This window comes from Bombus huntii, chromosome 17 (assembly GCF_024542735.1).
Source record: "Bombus huntii isolate Logan2020A chromosome 17, iyBomHunt1.1, whole genome shotgun sequence".
NCBI classification, from domain to species: domain Eukaryota; kingdom Metazoa; phylum Arthropoda; class Insecta; order Hymenoptera; family Apidae; genus Bombus; species Bombus huntii.
The window spans coordinates 5,835,503-5,853,668 of NC_066254.1; the positions used below are offsets into that span (position 1 = coordinate 5,835,503).

General features: G+C 34.7%; 1 protein-coding gene across 1 annotated transcript in view; it reads left to right on the forward strand.

Moving 5' to 3' along the window:
• LOC126875174 (lachesin-like) overlaps positions 1–18,166 on the forward strand; it is a 549,607-nt gene that overhangs the window by 17,788 nt on the left and 513,653 nt on the right. Inside the window, exon 2 of the mRNA XM_050637912.1 lies at positions 14,141–14,171. The gene's annotated coding sequence lies outside the window, so the exon portion shown is untranslated. The remainder of the gene's footprint in view (positions 1–14,140; positions 14,172–18,166) is intronic.

An 18,166-nucleotide genomic window follows, 5' to 3' on the forward strand; every position in this document is an offset into this window, starting at 1 on the left:
TGAAGGATGTTGCGTTTCTTATTATTTGCCATTCTTACGATAGCAGCAGCAAATATATGGAATAACTTTGTTGGAAGAACGATTTATTGGAAATTGATTTCAAATTTGTAGCTTTTATAAAACAGATATGTACATTAATACAGCTCCTTCTTCCTTTTTCATTCCTAGCAAAGCATAATAACGTGTACAGTTGTTTTATTCTCATAAATGATATTCGACGATAAATGTCTCTGCAGCTGCTGATCAAAATCGATATACTACGTACGCGTATTTAACGTACTAACTATATTCAACTTATTTTTACCTGCATACACGTACAGGGTGCGACCATGTAACATGTGTTCATCTAAGGTTTAATTTTCGAGAAAGTCGAGTTTGAAAATTGATCAAGTATACTCAAACTTGTTCCACCTGTAAAGATTCGGATAATATATTAAAAGGAAGCAAGTATTAAAGAATTGCAATAGCTACAGTAATGAGCAGATAAGAAATTGAATAAGGAAAATTTATGGTCGAATTGAGTTGGCAATGCAGTGCGTTAAAAAGAATATATAAGGCGCGACCGAAGAATGCTGCTCTTTATCCTCTTATACCACTAAGGAAGAAACATTTCCGTTAGGAGTGGAAATATCCACGGTACTTACAGTTCGAGTGACATACTGACACAGATATATTCGCTTAGACTAGACCACCAGACATGAGAATCTGATTCGCACATTCATCTTTTATATATGTCGTATATTGTATATATAATATTAGTATAATAGTGTATTATATACAGCATATATCTTCAGAATTTTTCTATATAAAAATTTTTAATAAATATCCAATAATTATAATTAGATTGAAACTTTTATCGACAAATTTGAAATCAGTTTTCTATGTGTAGCTACAGTGAATTTTCAGATAATATCTTTATTCATTCGAGATTAGCACAGATATTGATAATAATCTTTTTATGCTAATAAACGTATAACTACAGAGGTCTTTTTAAAACAAAGGAATTAAGCTGCGCAGTGATTCCATATTTTCAGCGATACTGCGCTCTTTTTTGCTTTTGATCAGTTTCAAAGTTTCTGATTCCAAGTTTCTTTCACGGCCCCAACCAGAATAGTTTCGGATGATAAAAAAATAATCTGTGCAAAATTTGAGTCGGCTTGGGCAATGGAAAAGCGTGCTCATGGACTCTTAAAATTAAGATAATTTTTTACATACATATATTAAATAAGTCGATTTTACTCGATTATCTTCCAAACGCGTCAGGCAAACTTCTTTTCGTGCCACAAACGGTTTTCGAAAAAGTCCGGAAAAAATTGTAAAAACTTTCATTTACATTTTGAGAATTTAAAGGCGATCATTTTTTATCAATAAACGCTAGAAAAATGTGTTTCTTATTTTCGACCCTAAAAGATTATCTTTTGCAAAATGTAAGAAATTTCTTGAAGGATTAGAAAACTGCACAATTTTTGCAAATTATTATAACGAAAGAGGAATTAATAAATATTATATAATATCAATTAATATAATGGAAATAATAAATGGGATCGCATAGTCGTCTATTTTAAAAGTGATGTAGGTCCGTTTATCGCCTTGAAAAGAAACATTCGTCCAGTTAATTCTCAAAAAAACTATTTGTACGATGAATTTACATCTGCTTAAACATATAAAGATGTGGACAAACTAATTGTAAGTAGAGCTTATCAGGATTTTTCAATTGATGGAAACGCAAACACTTCAGTATCTCAAAACAAAGGGAAATAGACTTACTGTTTCAAACACTTTCAAAATAAACGACTCAAGTAGAATCTTTTGATAATTTCTACGCGTAGTAAATAATAAGTAAAATCGTTGAATTGTAGAAGTTTCGCATTGCACTATTCATATACTTTGGTGCTCCTTAAATATAATCACGACTGCGACAAGCTATCCTGAATCGAGTATTTTTTCCTACAAATGAAACATTTACACGATCCTCGACATCCACTTGATCCTCGAGAACATCGTACAGTGGAAAATTGAACGATCGAAAGATCTCCGCTGAGATAAGAGCCGCGATTTGATTAAACTTCCAAATAGCGATTTTAATTCTGCGAATTCGGGCTTTGCAACGACGCCGAAAGCGGGTCAAAATGATCCAATGGATACACATATGTGTAGATTCCGTTATTCTTTTACCATTATTTGTGACAAATAGATTTTCAAGCAATGTTATGCCAAGGAAAAAAAGAAATTGCACACTCGTAACATACTTGTACGATAACTGCTATGGTTGGTAAATGCATCTTGTACATGTCACTTGGTTTTACTTCGGTTTTACTGTCGCAGATTTGCCGTTTTCTAGCGTGTTTAAATTTTCATCCTCTTTCGGCTTCCGCACTTTTGATACATCGCTGCACGAACTACAAGTTCTTCCATCTGACGATACTTTAATGTCATCATCTTCGTTTGCAGAAAATTCTGCAGACATAGAAGCCATTTGGAACAAAAATTTCCTCACTGAACTTTCTCGTAGGCTGCATTCTACAAAATGCTGCTCCGAAATACAATTTCCAAGCGCATTTTTGCGCACTATGCCTGCCACTCCGGAGTGGATACTTCTTTGTTCGTGCTACAGCGATGAGAAAGGAAACAGAACACGGTGTTGCGTCGGGTCAAAACGACACGTATCCGTGTTCGGCGGTTAAATTCATGAAGAATAAGAAAGCTTGATTCGCACTATCGACTACGATACGGCGAAATTACGTGAGGCAGCGCAGCGGTCAAAATCACTTGCACGTAATCCAATGAGAGCATCCACAGTAGGCGGTTTGGTCGAGTCAAATGAAAATCTATCGAGCGTAACGTCCATCGGGAATGGTGGCATCGCTTTGCTAGCGATCAAGACCGCGGTCAGCAACAGTCAGCAGCAGTCGAGAAGCAAAGGAAGAGCGTTTGATTGAATTTGTACGAAATTACGGCCAACTATATGATTTCAGTCGCAAAATATTGCGATACATCTCAAGAAATGAAATTGTCAATCGGAAGCCTATCTCGATTAGAAGAAACTTTGAAATTCGGCGACGCAATTTCATTGTTTCTGATCGTTTAGTGTAAATGCCACGGTGAAACCATAGATTTTGATTGATCGTGATGTGATCGTACCTTTGACCGCTAATGTAAATCAAGTTTAAGACGATCGTAGTTTCTTTCTATATGCCTGTTTCGTCTTTTCTCTCATTTCCAAATTTCTCTCTTTTATGGTTGATTTGCAAGGACGATTTCCGCTAGTAGCAAAATTACTAATTACATTTTTTCTTTCTGCTATTAACAACAGTTTTAACTTCCTATGTAATATTATCCTCCAACTAATAATGATTTTATATTCCTTCACTGAATTAATAATTTATTACGTGTTTAAAGATACAAAAGTAAACTTTATCCTAGTAGTTTCAAAAATTAAAAGAAGCATGTATACATGACTATCGTATATCCGATGTTGAAGACTTGATTCGTAATCGATATCAAATTTTATATATCCCATACATGGGAAAGATGTTGGACTCAATTTGAAGTCCATATTTCCACAAATTTTACCAAATATTTTACTGGGCTGCATATACACTAGCGGCCATAAATATCAGCTCACCTACTGATTACATTTATTTGAAAACTATAAGAAATTTTACTTTATTTAATATTACGTTATAAGGCACATGTGTCGCGAATGAAATAATTGATTTGTAATAAAATAGTCTGAAAATACAAGTAGCAAATAGCATTCAATTTGTACTCTTATCACGTATCAAATATCAATAGGTGTCCTAAAGAGTTGGCAGCGTAGAAAAATGATTTTGGCATTAGTCGTGATCTCAGAATTTATTTGAAGCAGGAAGCATTGTTTTTGAAATAGAGTAGAACCTCAGTTATATGAACTGAAAATCCTAAAGAAGGGACCGGGACTGTGAAATCATGCTTGGGGATCTACATCAAGTTTTTCAAACATATCAGTATTTTGCACTTAATTTAACGTAATATACGTTCCAACCTGTAACCTTATGTAATTACTGTTATGTGTGTTATGTGTTTGCTAATGACTCAAATGGTTTGACACAACCAAGGAAGGTAAATAAATAACTAAGAAATTCGTAGGAATAATATTTCTGATCCATTTTCCACGCTTATATCAAAATGATCGAGTACTTTCTAAAATTTATTAATTAATCAAATCTTAAATTCGTCCCAAGTGGATAGAAAAAGATAGAAAAAGTGGAAAAGAAAGGAGAATTATTACACGAGGTGGTAAAATATCATGCAGATATTATAAAGAAACGTAAAAATGAAAGTAGAATCAGTTTTTTTCCTCAAACGAATTCTTTCTTAGCGGCTATAGTAGATGTGGCGTAGTTGAAACGTAAAAAATAAAAAGAGCATATGAATAAATGTTTCCAAATTAGCAGCAGTGCTAAATGAAGATATGCAAGAGCGCTATATGCATAATCGTGTGCGGTGGACTACGAGGGACAAGTAGCCAGAAAAAGGTAGCCTTACATTAATTCAAAAAACAGGATAGAAGATTTTAATTTGCAAAAGAGATATATGTAAAGGAACTAAATTGGAAGATAACTTCAATTTTCTCGACAAAGATAAATATAACGTCCATAGTTGTGATAGCACGATTCCTGACGAGATATATTTAGACAATTTCGAGAATAACGTTTAAGGAAGTTTAAGGAAGAGGGCAACGCGTCACCATCGAACAAATCCATAGATTGTCCAGCAAAATAAAAATAGAAGTCAACGACAAGCGTTTGATAAAGTTTGGCACGTTGGCTTGCTAATCAAAATCGAAGGGTTTTTACCGCCATCGTTTTACTCTCTACCAAAATCGTAGCTCACGGACAGGCTATTCCAGGTCAAAGTACAACAAACCATCTCAACGCTTTATCCTATTCAATCGAGAGTTCCGCGGGATAGCGTCCTAGGGCTACTACTATATACTCTATACACGTCAGACTTTCCAACAATGCCAAATACCACAACAGAAGCCGTCGCCGGCGACACGGCTATATTGGCCTCTGAACAAGATCCCCGTGAAGCTTCAAAAAAATTGCAACACCATCTCAACGAAATGGAATTCTGGCTAAGAACATGCGGAATTAAAATCAGTGCTGCGAAATTCATTCATGTCGTTTTCACCACCAGGGAATGTACACGTCCGCCAGTAAAATTAAGCAATGAAATACTTAGGCGTGAAAAGTGTGGTGGCCGATTGGAAAAAAGTCGTAATTAACGGCTTGTAACAAACTAATGTTATACAAAATTATTCTAAAATTAACGCGAAAACATCAGAACGATGGCAAAATAGAAAGCTAAGAGCTGCAACGAATGCGGAACGACCAATTAATTATAGAAACTGACGTTTCTTCTGTCAAAGAGAAAATCGCGTGACACGGCAAATTGTATCAACAGCGGCTAAAAACCACTAACTTGGCCACAAGTCTGCTGGAAAAACTGAAGAGATTTCATTTTCTGCAGCTACTCTTCGGATTTAGCAATATCTGCTAAACGACGTCATCGTGCTACATCATTCGGTGTACACCGTTCATATTCGAGTCACTCTAAAGCGTCACAATCAGTGTTTGTTATCAAGTTTTACGTACCAGAATAGCGACCCGAAGTACAAAGCATGTGTTGTGCAAAAACGTAGAAATATTTTACGACCATTTCCTCAATCATCTGATTATTAAAATTGATAGAGAAGATTAGAGCGCGTAAATAGGAAAATCGTAATAAATTTAAATGCAGAATTGCAAAAATATCAGTTTATACGACGTCAAATATTTCAAAAGTATAATTTCTAATATGTCAGTGACAGAAGAACCTCGTAAAATATTAATGTTTACGTAAAAACTGTTATTTCAATTTTATGTAGTAAAATGAAATATTTTTAAGAATATTTCGAATATTTTTTTTACATGAAAATTAACTATTTCTCCACTTTTAATCTATTATTTAACCCGTTACACTCCGTTGGCTCCGCTACGGGGACATTCGCAGTATGCTTTATAACTTCATTCGAGTGTAAAATGTTAAACAAGCGTACGTAATGAACAAAAAACTTGTACATTTTGTTATGTAAAAGTTATGCTGCAGCGTAACACATTACGTATTTCTTTGTTTAATATTTGTTTACTTGAAATGCGAAGCATACAAATCAAATGTACATCGGTGTGGAAATATTTTTTTTATAAACTATACGCTGTAGCACGAAGCAAAAGCGGTTGCTATTAAAATACGCTAAAGTACGCATTGAATATCGTTTGATACGAGTTCGCGAGATCATCGATTATTATTAGAAAAATATAGCAAGAAGAAATATAAATAAAAAGCACGTTTGTGCTTGCCACTAAACGCAGAGGATGCTGCGAAAGACGCGAGTTTGCAGCGTTTTGAAAACGTTTGAATGTCTACTACGAGAATAAAAAATGGAGCTATCCATTTAAGAATTTTAAAATCAGCTTTACGGGATGTTTCAAGACCGTCGCAAGATCAAATAGATAAAAGTGAAACATTTCGTCGCACCATTCACATTTTGGCAGATATTTGAGCGAGTCGAACATCGAGTTAATGCTTAATGTCACTGCGTTATAACACAACTATGTTATAGTCGATTGGTAGTGATCGCTTAAAAAATGATTTAAATACTGAAAATTGAAGTTTGATCTATTTTGGAAGTAGCGTTCATAGAATAAAAAGAACCGTGATTGTTCACTAGATGTTCGAAATTGTCATAACTACCTTCATAATTATCTCAGTCACAACAGAAAGATGTTCAATTTCATTTTTTATCTTTTTTTCTCAGTACTTGCATAAAAAAAGCGTTTGTTATAAAGTAATAACTTGCAATTGGTAGAGGAAAAAGCGGCAAACGTAAATTATTGCAAATATTTTCTATCAAATATGCGTTAGTAACTGTGTAAAAATTTTTCTCGCGGTTAAACATCGTTGCATCAATTATTAATGTTATTATTAGTTATTGTTATAAACTTTTTTTATTCCTTCGAATTTGTTCGAAACTGTAAGGTGTAATTGTAATGGTATTAAATCGTAAATTTTATAAGGTTTAAACTTCATGAAGTTTTCATATAGACGATATTTTACGCACATTAAAAATTCATTACACGTGCATTTTTCACTGATATGTATTTTCTCGAATATTACGTCAAGTGGAACAAAAATTAGTAAGCCGAACTGCAGAACCATTAATTAGAAGTTTTCCAATCGGTAGAAAGAGGATGACGTAATGGTTGGGATATGGATTTTCCTGTAGTGATGGATTCGATTTAATCCTGGATGTACGAGTTGAAAATATTGATCAAACTCGCAGCAATTCTGCTTAATTTTCTATGTGTTAATACTAAATATTTCAAACAAGCTGCTTGATGAAATTATGAAAAAAGAAATACAAATTAATTAATCTACGCTGATATGATAGCTTGTTAAGATATTCTTACACGAACGAGTTGAAGTTTTAAATAGTAAAACCCGAAGCTGCTACATTTATGACATACATACATATTTAAATATAAACTTTCGTATGCAGCCTTTCTTATACTATAGTCCATCAACTAATAATACTAATGAATCGATAATTTGAAAACTGTACGTCTTGAACTTCGCCTCTACGATTTTATAGTTTTACGATATTACGTGAAATGATATTTTTGAGACGAATATAGAGCGAATGAATGTTGCCAACAATTAAATGATTTTACGAACTTAAACGCTAATTTTAAAAAATGATTTATAAATTGCAAAATTTAATTCCTTGTTTCATCGACAAACTTGTTACTGTCATGCACGAGCAATTATTAATACCAATAACTTGCAACCTACGGCTTATAAAATTTCGTCAAGAATATTAATTGATTGGTGGAAAAGGGCTCGTATACCGGCATAAGCACATTGATCGTTGAAGATAATTAGAAGCATAAATAAACGATGCTATTCCGCGAGGAAAGGCATGGGTAGTTGGCTTCAATTCATCGCTACTTTTGTAAGGAGGAAAATCTTCTCGTCGGATAAGAGTGGGAAGGAGTTATGAAAGAGACGAGAGGAAGAGGTGTTCCTTTCGTAGACCAACGTTGGATGATTGCCAATGAATGCTTAAACGTAAGATACCTGTTGATAATCGCGTGATGCAATGTCTACTATGTCTTACTCCATTTTACACTAGAGCCTCTTCTTCTCCATTCTACGATATTACGCTGCTATTTTATTCGATCTACCTTGCAACTTGTGACTTTAATGTTTCGGAGGAAACGTAACTTTATGACATCGTTATGCAACCGTTTCGAATGAAAATATGCCATGCAGATATTAACAGGATTAATAGTTACTTTCTTAAAATTACTCTTTAAATCTTCTTTTAAGATTTAATTCTTATCAACTAATCTAATCCACTAATTAGTAACTACCAATTACTAAATGAATATCGCCTTCTTCGAGGATAACTGTTCTATTCCTATTATCGTTTGTTGTTAAAGTAAGCTAACCATTACGTACGATATACCACAGTCGAGATATTCTAATAAAAATGTATGAAAAAGTTAGCAAGCAAATTAGAATATTCAACCGAAGTCTACGATCGGCACAAAAATGTTTACTTGCTGCATTTTTGCTGACGTGAAACATTCTATTGGAATATAGCGAAAAAATCTGATTCGACATGTCAAGCTTTACTTAACGATCGTAATCTAATTTCGCTGAAAAATAAAATTCTCCATATCTCGCTAAATTATAAGTATCGACATGTAATTTGATAAAAGGATACGATAAGCGTTTGCGATGGAATCTTTGGTAAATTGGATTGTAGTCGAATGTACCTTCTGACTAGTAGCAGATGTAAATATTTCCAATGCATTCGCGCTTTGTACCGTATTAACGCACGTTCGTCACCGCTCATTTCGTATATCATTTTCTCTGTTATAACTGTTTAACAATGTTTTCAATGACACTCGTTTATATGACACTTTTTTCTCATTTTGAACTGCAAGATATAGCGACAACGTATGGACGGAAAAAACTTGAACGCCCTGTACTTTCTGAAAACGAGTAATGAGCGTTAATGCATAAATTCCAATTAGTTAAAGCAATCGGACAGTTCTATTTAGGCAGACAGATAATTGATCGCAAACGCTTGACCGCCTATTCGTTCGGCCTGAGCTGTTTATGTGATACTCGGTTGGCCAGCTATTTTGTATCATGGCGACATTCAAGTGCGCACTTTACAAAAACAATTATGCGACACCGCGATTGGCAGACGTTCGTTTCCATGTATACGCAACGAGAACCATTAAACGACCATTTGCCGCGCAAATAATAGCTGATGCGCCGATGCACTCGTTGTACCCTTTTTTCCTTTCCTCCCCCCCCCTCTCTCTCTATTTCTCCCCGTTCCCTGCCTCCTATTTCTATCTCTTTCCCGCTTTCCCTTTGCCGCTGTGCGCTTCTCTGGGCAGCGCCGCCGTCGAATTTCAGATTGCGCTTTAATATCGGCGGCCGCTTAATCCGCGATGACGGTTTTTCTGGGATTTCGTCGCTTTATTACAAAAAAGCTTCGCCTGGATGGACGGCAGATGTCACGTGTGCTTTTTTTGCTGGCCACCCTGTGAACCGCTTCCACCTCTAAACCAGCCGTGTCGTAACGCCTTCGTTCGCTTCGAGTTCTCTTTAAAATGTGTTCGCGGGCCATTTCGCGTAACCGTGAAAACGACCAATTCGACGATTCGTTACTACGATTCTTAACGTTTCCCACTCGGCCTTCTTTTCCTCTGTAATCAAATACATTGTTCGCCGCACAAAACTCGTTACATTAACTTACTTTTCTATCGGAAAGTTGCAAAGTTTTGTGGAAGAAAACAATGCCAAAGAAACGACACGAAACTTCAATCGATTGATACAAACGAATCTTTTAACATTTAAATTATACATTCCTCATAGATAAAAAGTTTGCGTTAAATTATCTTTACCGTTTTCAAAATAAACAGTCTGTATGTCACAAATGGACTGCAGCTCTTTCATTGTAACAAACTATGAAAATCAACTTTTATTGCCTCGGAAATAGTTGGTCCCGAGTTCACGATACACAGCTGTATACGAACTGCCATTGTTCAAAACAGTTCTGCAACTTGTACAACTCTGTGGACGGAAAATCCGCTCCTTTGAGCATCGATTCGATTTTTGGAAATAGGTAGAAGTCACAGGGAGCGAGCTTTGGCCAATAGAATGGGTGTTCAAGCACAGTGATTTTTTTATTTACTAAAAACTGCTTCGCCGACAAAGCGTTGTCGCTGGCGCAAAATCCACCCGTTTCTTTTTCACGCGTTCTCGTCATTTTGTCAGCACTTCGATCTAGTATCGCCGATTTACCGTTTGGCTCACTCGCTGTCCACTCTGCTATCGCAATACCCTTCATGTTGAAGAAAGCCTTGAACTGTGAACGACTCATACGTGCTTTCTTCGGTCTTGGAGACGACTTGCATTGCACTGACTGTCGCCTGTGGACTTCGTCGATCTAATAAGACAGAATGATGTTAAACAAGGGCCGTTGACATCGTTCGAAGTTAAAAATTAATAGAGGACCTTTAAAAGGTCATCTTGTGTCTCCCATGAAAGAAAAATTGTCTGTATCACTTTCCCGAGAAACAATGGGAAAGTTGTGAAAAATGAACGCAAACATGTATATGATAGAGATTACTACTATCGATATTTCAAAAGGAAAATATCGTTAGAAGAAGTGTCGCAAACAGTGGCAAGTATTTTTCCATTATATCAAAACTTAACCTGAAACTATGATACGAAAATTGACAAAATCGAATGCAAGCAATGACTCCATCCTTTTTATCTATTCGTTGTTTGTTATTTTTTGTTATTTGAATTTTTATTAATAAATACTAAGTTCTTGTGGCTCTTTACTATTTACTTTTAGTCATTTAATTTGCGTTTATGTATATTCAGTTTTGAAATAGTCCTTTTCAATATACCGAAGTTTGAAAAGAATCGGAGATACCGGCCAAATTGGAAAGTATTACCGTAACGTTCAGGATACCTTGGGTAATACGGAACTTGGGTTAAACGGGATTCGGATAACCAACACTACACTATATGTATATGCCGTTGCTTCACTGCAGCTGGATTAGTTAGAAAAGGTTTATGTCTTTTAGCAACTGCAAGAAGCAAGAGATGTTTTACTACTCTTTTCTTATGTAGGTTGGACTTGAGATTGCTTCTTGGGATGATATGTTGTTTTGTTTTAATACTTTCGACCAGGAATTCAATGAAACTGTTAACTTTTGTAAATAAATGTTATTTGCTGAACTTTTAGCTTCTCGATAACTTTTTTTCTTTTTTAAGCGAACAGTCTAGGATATCTTGCTATTATTATTCAAAGTACTACTGGATTCTTCTGTGCGTTTTTTACGCACAGTGAACTACCTGCCAAAACAGCTACCGTTTAGGTTGCCTCGCCAGGTTCAAATTTCGGGAAATAACGACACGATGAATTATTTCCGGTCTCGCCACTAATTTCGCTCGAACGAGCGGATGCTAGACCTCCGTATCAGCGTCGCTTTCCCTTAAGATGAAGATTTAAATCAAGTTGTTTTATCGATTTCTGTGTTGCGAGTAATGAATTTATCTTCCTCTAATTCTTTGATATAAGCAGAGGACCACGAAAGTGGAATAAAATTTGCAAGAATTAGTAGAGAAATCAGGCAGTATGCTCCGTTTCATTTAGAAGTTGGGATACCTCCGTAATTAAGTGTACGTGGTATGCACTCGCGTGTTTAGGTCTTAATTACCGGGTGCTGTTGCTTTGTATTATTCTTGGTGAGTGTATTATCCAAGAGGTAAACTGAATTGTCTTTTCGCCCTGGTAGCAGGTTTCTTCGTATGCAAACTCCAAGTGAGTTTTTAGTAGAGAGCTAATCGCAAGATCTCTTTCAACTTACTACTAATAAGTAGTTTTCGTGTCCTCGAATAGAGTTCTGATTATTCGACCTCCCTCTTTCTTCTGGAGAACACAGTTACGGTAGTTTTACTCTATGAGGTTTCCATGAACCAAATTTTTCCAGCGAATATTTGTACTTTGTTGAGAGTGTTTTGAAGCAACTGTTGTCATGTTTGGCGTACGGTGGTATTATCTGCAGGTACAATCCATTTTACTAGATGATGGTTGTTAATTCAATAACACCTAGTAGGAAAAGAATGACATTTAAAGTTGATCCCTGCGGGACTCTGATTGACACTTCATGACATTGCAACAGGTGTCCGTATACTTGAACTCGAATATGTTTGATTCTGAATTGGATTAACAGTTATATGGAAAAGGGCACGCTTCGCCGATTGCAATCACCTTCAAGGTCAAGTCAACATACCGAATAACTTTTCCCTATACACGTTACATGTCATCTGGGGCTTTTTGCTTGGAACAGTGCTATATGCATATTCTATGATAGAATACGTCCTCTTGCTTCGTTTGGGATAACGTTCTTAGTTAATAACAGAATGTTCCGTTTAACTGGAAATGCTCAAATATCTGAAAGAATACGAATGATACGAAAAAATATTTCAGACAAAATTTGCACGGCAATCGAGGGGGATATGCAATACTCTTCTCTACTTAACGTTCCGATAATCTTGAAACTTTGTTCCTTTTGTGCTTTTAGTGCAGTTTTCTGTTGAACAGTACGTACTGTAAGTGTTGTGTCACTGTACAAGTTCAATGTATACTAAACACTGCTTAGTATTCTTAATTATTCTTTGTCATCGATTTTCTTCTTTTAAAGATATCTGTATTTGCTATTCTTATCATTGTCCCGTACAAGTTGTTCAGATTTGTATATATTTATGTTGCGTTATCATCGATGCGAGTGAATATTGGGCTGTCCTAAAAGTTTCTTTCGTTTTATAAGAAAATAATATATGCACAATATTTCTTACTTTATGTTATTTGATTGAATTACGTATGATCCATTTTGTTGTGTTAAAATAAAGACTACGACTTTTGACAGATTAGGTTTCATGTTTGTGTAAAACTATATTATTGCAAAAGAAAGACGCTTTTCAGACGTTCTAATAGTTAAATTATTTGGACTAATTTAATTTGTGATTTTATGATATTTACTGCAGTTTTTCTTTTGAAATTTTCATCTCTGGCTCAATATTGAAAGGTTGAAGCGTGGTTTTTGGATATTTAACGGTATTGGGAAATCGTCACTGTCATCTAGTTCAGAACGTACAGACCATTCGACTAAATCCACCACATTCCTACTATACAGTGATAAATCTACAGAGCTAAATCGACTCTTTTTCGTACTAAAGTTTGCGTTATCCCGATGTGTTAAGCAGAATTATTTGAGTTTGGTCGATGATCAATTTGTTTTCTTGCTTCTCGTATCAGTTTTATTAGACACGGAAAAGAACCGTGGCCATTGGAACTTCTGACGATTACGAACGTTTTAGGTAACTGGTTTATTATATTGACTATTTCTTCTGTATTGAAGTCGTATTGATTTGAAGTGCAGCTGGTCACACGAATATTCGCACGCCCTTTAAAGCTGAATAAGCTTTTTTAAAATTGGACCAAACGATTTGATTCCCTTTGAGACGTTAAAAGAATTAATTCACTAGATGACACGTAAAACATCTTTGAAAAAATTGCAATTTGTTGAAATAGCGAAGAACGAAGTAAAGATCGCTTTTTACGACTGTTTCGTCTGTCAATTTCCAACTTACTATATATAATCGTCGATAACCAAGTATTTCGTCTATTAAATTTATGACTAATAATTATTATATTCTCATTCAAAATTTTACCAATTTTATCGATTTTTATTATAGCAAACCATTTAAAGAAACAAAGTTGATCTTTATATCTCCAAAACGCTCTCGCAAAGAAAATGTTGTACACATATGTATGTGTATACGAGTGCATCATAAAATATGCTGCCATTCTTCGAAACAAGTATAACAATTTTTCAAATAACGCATTATTTAGGTGTTATTCAAGTGCGCTATTTAGATAAAATAAACTACCTCGCATAATATAAGACACACGAGCCAAATTGTATAAATAAAAATATACTTATGTTTCTTACAGATTCCAGTGACTACTCAAGCTGTGATAATTGGTAAGTACTCTGTTTGAATTTAATCATGTTAATACGTACATAGCTGTAATAAAAATATATTCAAAGTATACGTAGTTGGGGTATTTATCGATATGTATGTATATATGCAGGAGATCAAGTCCTTTTATTTTTCACTTAATATTTTATAAATTAAAAAACATTTTTAATTCTTTTATTACTTCCCTTTAAAAATATATAACGTAATTAATCTATGTTATTGTCTTTGTTATTTCTCATTTAAAGTTTTCGTAATTTGATTGACTAAAATCGACTTTTCTTTTCTTCAATACTTTTTAGGAAAAGATATTTCATGAAAATTTACTTAAACACGTATCTCGTGTTTTATACATTGTTATTGTACTTTCCTTTGTCGATGTGTATACTATATTATATATTATTTCTGCTATTTGCTTTCACAATTAATCTTATTTACAATCGTTCCTTTAAGTTGTAAAACTAATATAACTTCTTGAATAAGATATTGGTTTCAATCATATTCTCGTCAGGATCATTCAACATATAGCAGTAATATATTTGCATTCAAATAAGATAACATGTAAAATTAAACAAAGTTATAATTTAACGAGTTATAGATTGCATTTGGATGGTATTTTATTTTGCAAAAAACGGGATTAAAACCATTTATTTTAATTACTAACCAAACACGTACGCCTATATGTATTTCCAATTTCACACTATACAAAATCTTCATATACAATGATGAGAATTTATTTGTAAAATCCAACAAAATATTCCGTTTTATATTTTATCTTCGTGCATCCTCTTTCTCGTCATCATATTTTATATGCACTTCATATGCAAATAGGAATTATGCGGAATTATGATTTAAAAACGTTGTGCTCTTTGATTACATCACGATTAATCTAAGAACTTGTGCGTAGTTTCGAGTATTAATTAGTACCTTATACGCGAATTGTAGAACAATTTTCAGGCCAATTCGCATTTGTTAACGATATTACGTGGTAATTAGCGGCGACGATGTGAGAAGAAAGAGACGTGGCTGTTAAATTTAGCGAAACAACGAGAGGTCTTTCAGAAAGTAGAAAACTCTTGAAACCTGATTTTCAAAGTTCCTTTGATCTGGTATTTGTTGCAAGAGTAATTGATGAAAATTTTTGATCGAGTAATTGAATTGATCGAGAATCAAAGTTCTTTCATCGGTTAACAGCTAAATAGCATTTATCGCCACGAGCGATCGACAATCGGCGATCGCTGAAACAAATTGAATTGATTTTCCTGTTCACGAAATCACACATACACGCATGATGGTACGATAATCCTGCCTTTCGTTCCGTGGCAGGTTAAAAATCAAACGTTGCTTGGAGGCTTGCAAAAATGCGTTCTACTCGAAACTTTGTAAAGTCGTTTAAAAACATTCGAAATTATATCGAAACGCGTAAATTTACATTTAACGTCCGAATAGCTTCTACTTGCATCCAAAGATAACTAAAGTCACGTAGGTTTAAATGTCAAACATCTAAATTGGCAACACTGACTCAGGTTTGTACGATACTAGCTGATATGTACTTAAATAATCCTTTTTAAAAATAACGTGGCTGACGATTTCGTGAATTTCTATTGGCTCTGCTTGGAGGATGGCCATATTTCCTCGCTGTATCGTCGCAGCGATTATAAAAAAAAACACGATCGCAGAGAAGCTTCTTCTTTCTATTTTCGATTTCTACTCAACCCTTTACGGTCACACAGTAGTCACATAACTGAAGCTTGTTCGAAAAGTACTCTTTAAAATGGGGAAAACCACGTCAAAATTCGTCGAGTAGTTGTGAAGATTGGTCCGAATACACAGACGCTTACCGGGAACCTTATTATAGATAAAAATCTCCTTCCCATCTATAACTGTGTCAAATGCAGCAAATTCCTGTACTTGTTTCTCGATATACGCTACTTCATTCATCGTTGCTTATGTATTTTCATGCAGAAATTGAACTTTTATTGGCCTACAAAGTTTCCTATACAACGATCGCTGATACCGCAGATACAAATTGCAGTGGAACAAATGATATTAAAAAAATATCGGAATCTGATTTTCTATCAGCAGTAAAGTATCTCCTTGCATGTATATATATGTATATGTCGGAGATGAAAGGACATCGTTTTACGCCCCTAACCCCAATTCTAATGTAAACCCGACATATATATAAGTATTAATGTAAATCCTTAGGCTAAATCAGACGATCGATTCTGGAAAATTGAGTTTATTTGAAATAAAAATAGTTATATGTTCAAATAATTGAAAAAAATATATTTTAAAAATAAATAAATGTCTTTCAATACCTGTTTGTAGGAAATACATTTTGTCATATGTATCAGCATAAAAAATATTAATAGATAAATAAATATATTAGTGTTAAATATCGAAATTAATAATAATGCTATCCAAAACCATACGATATTCACTTGACAAATTTTCTTGCATTTTTCGCAGTCTTTAAGAAAATACGCTTGAAACTAATAGCGTGATCATCCTGCCATCATAAAAAATGATCGTACGACCAGAGTGGCACACAGTGGCAGTTAATTTTTGCAAATACTGAAAGATAGTAGCGTCAACTACTAATCTGAACAAGATTTTTAGCCTGATATTGTGGAATACGCAACAATTTACTCTGCTTCTTCGATATTTGTGCGTAGAGTTTTACCCCTCATTTATTATAATGAATTTGACAATCGTACAAACTAACCAACTAAATATTCCACTTACTTCTGCAAACCGTATCCACCTTGCAGAATTGACATTAATTAACTGTCGTTGAAGTTATATACTTTGCATTTTGTTCTTTGACATCGTACTTGCGCACGTGAAAACTGTGTGACGAATGAAGGCGGCGATCTTTTATCTGCGACCATTGCGCAGATACGAGTAATAAAACTTTCTGTGGTTTTTCCATTGGCACATTATCGGAGTACCCAAACGAATCGTCAACGTCAAAGTACCTAACGATTAAGATGCCTCTAACGAAAAATCCATTTTTCATGTCTTGGTCACGTTTAGCGATTTGAAACCACTGTGAAATTGTGAATTTTCCTAAAATGAAAGTTGTATGATATAGAGAAGGATAATTTTCTTTGTAAGCGAAGGGTTTTAATTTCAAAATGTCCTCTATCTTTTTAAACAGTTTTATCCTCGGTAAAACGAGCGATGTTCAGACGATTTCAACGACCTGTAATTCAAGGTTGTTCGACAATAGACGAAAGAGTATAGGAATGAATGTTTTGCATCGGTCGGACCATAGTATCGTGTTGATATCGTATCACTCGTACATTGAATCCGGAAACACACAGACCAGTTATCCAATAATTCCAATGTTACACCGACGCAAACAGACACCACTTTGAATATCTCTTGTAACGTCAGACGTCAAGCTCGCTTTTTGTGTCCTTATTTGTTATCGAGCGGCTTTATATGAGAGGCCGTGGAAATCGACGTTTAAACATTGTTTACATTATACCGAAGATAAAAAGTACAGTAAGCCACTTAGAAAAATAAAAGTGATCTTAAAATCTCTGAGAATGCTTCATCTGTAGAAAGATGATTATCGCCACGTCACGGTCCTCTCCATACCATACAACTTTTGCAAGGACAGTTTCTCTCCTTTAAAAATAACGGATATATTAAAGGCGATCAGTTATTATATCGCTCTGCACTGTATAACTCCGTTTCAATAAAGCTTTAAAGCATTAGATCATCCCATGAAAAATATCGTCGACTGGTCTTGTGTAAGCGTCTGTATCTTGTTTAGATAAAACGTTTATGCACTTTTTGGAAACGTTTTATGTAATATTACAGTACGCTTGTATCAAATTTAAACACATCTGTGTTTAACATAAATTTTCATATCTATAGCGCTCTCAAATTGCCTTCCTTTCTTATAGGAACCTGCAGTATTCAGTGATCTATTGTCCGAAAATTTTACTACCCGAACGTTTCATTATCCGAAAGTTCTGTCATATTA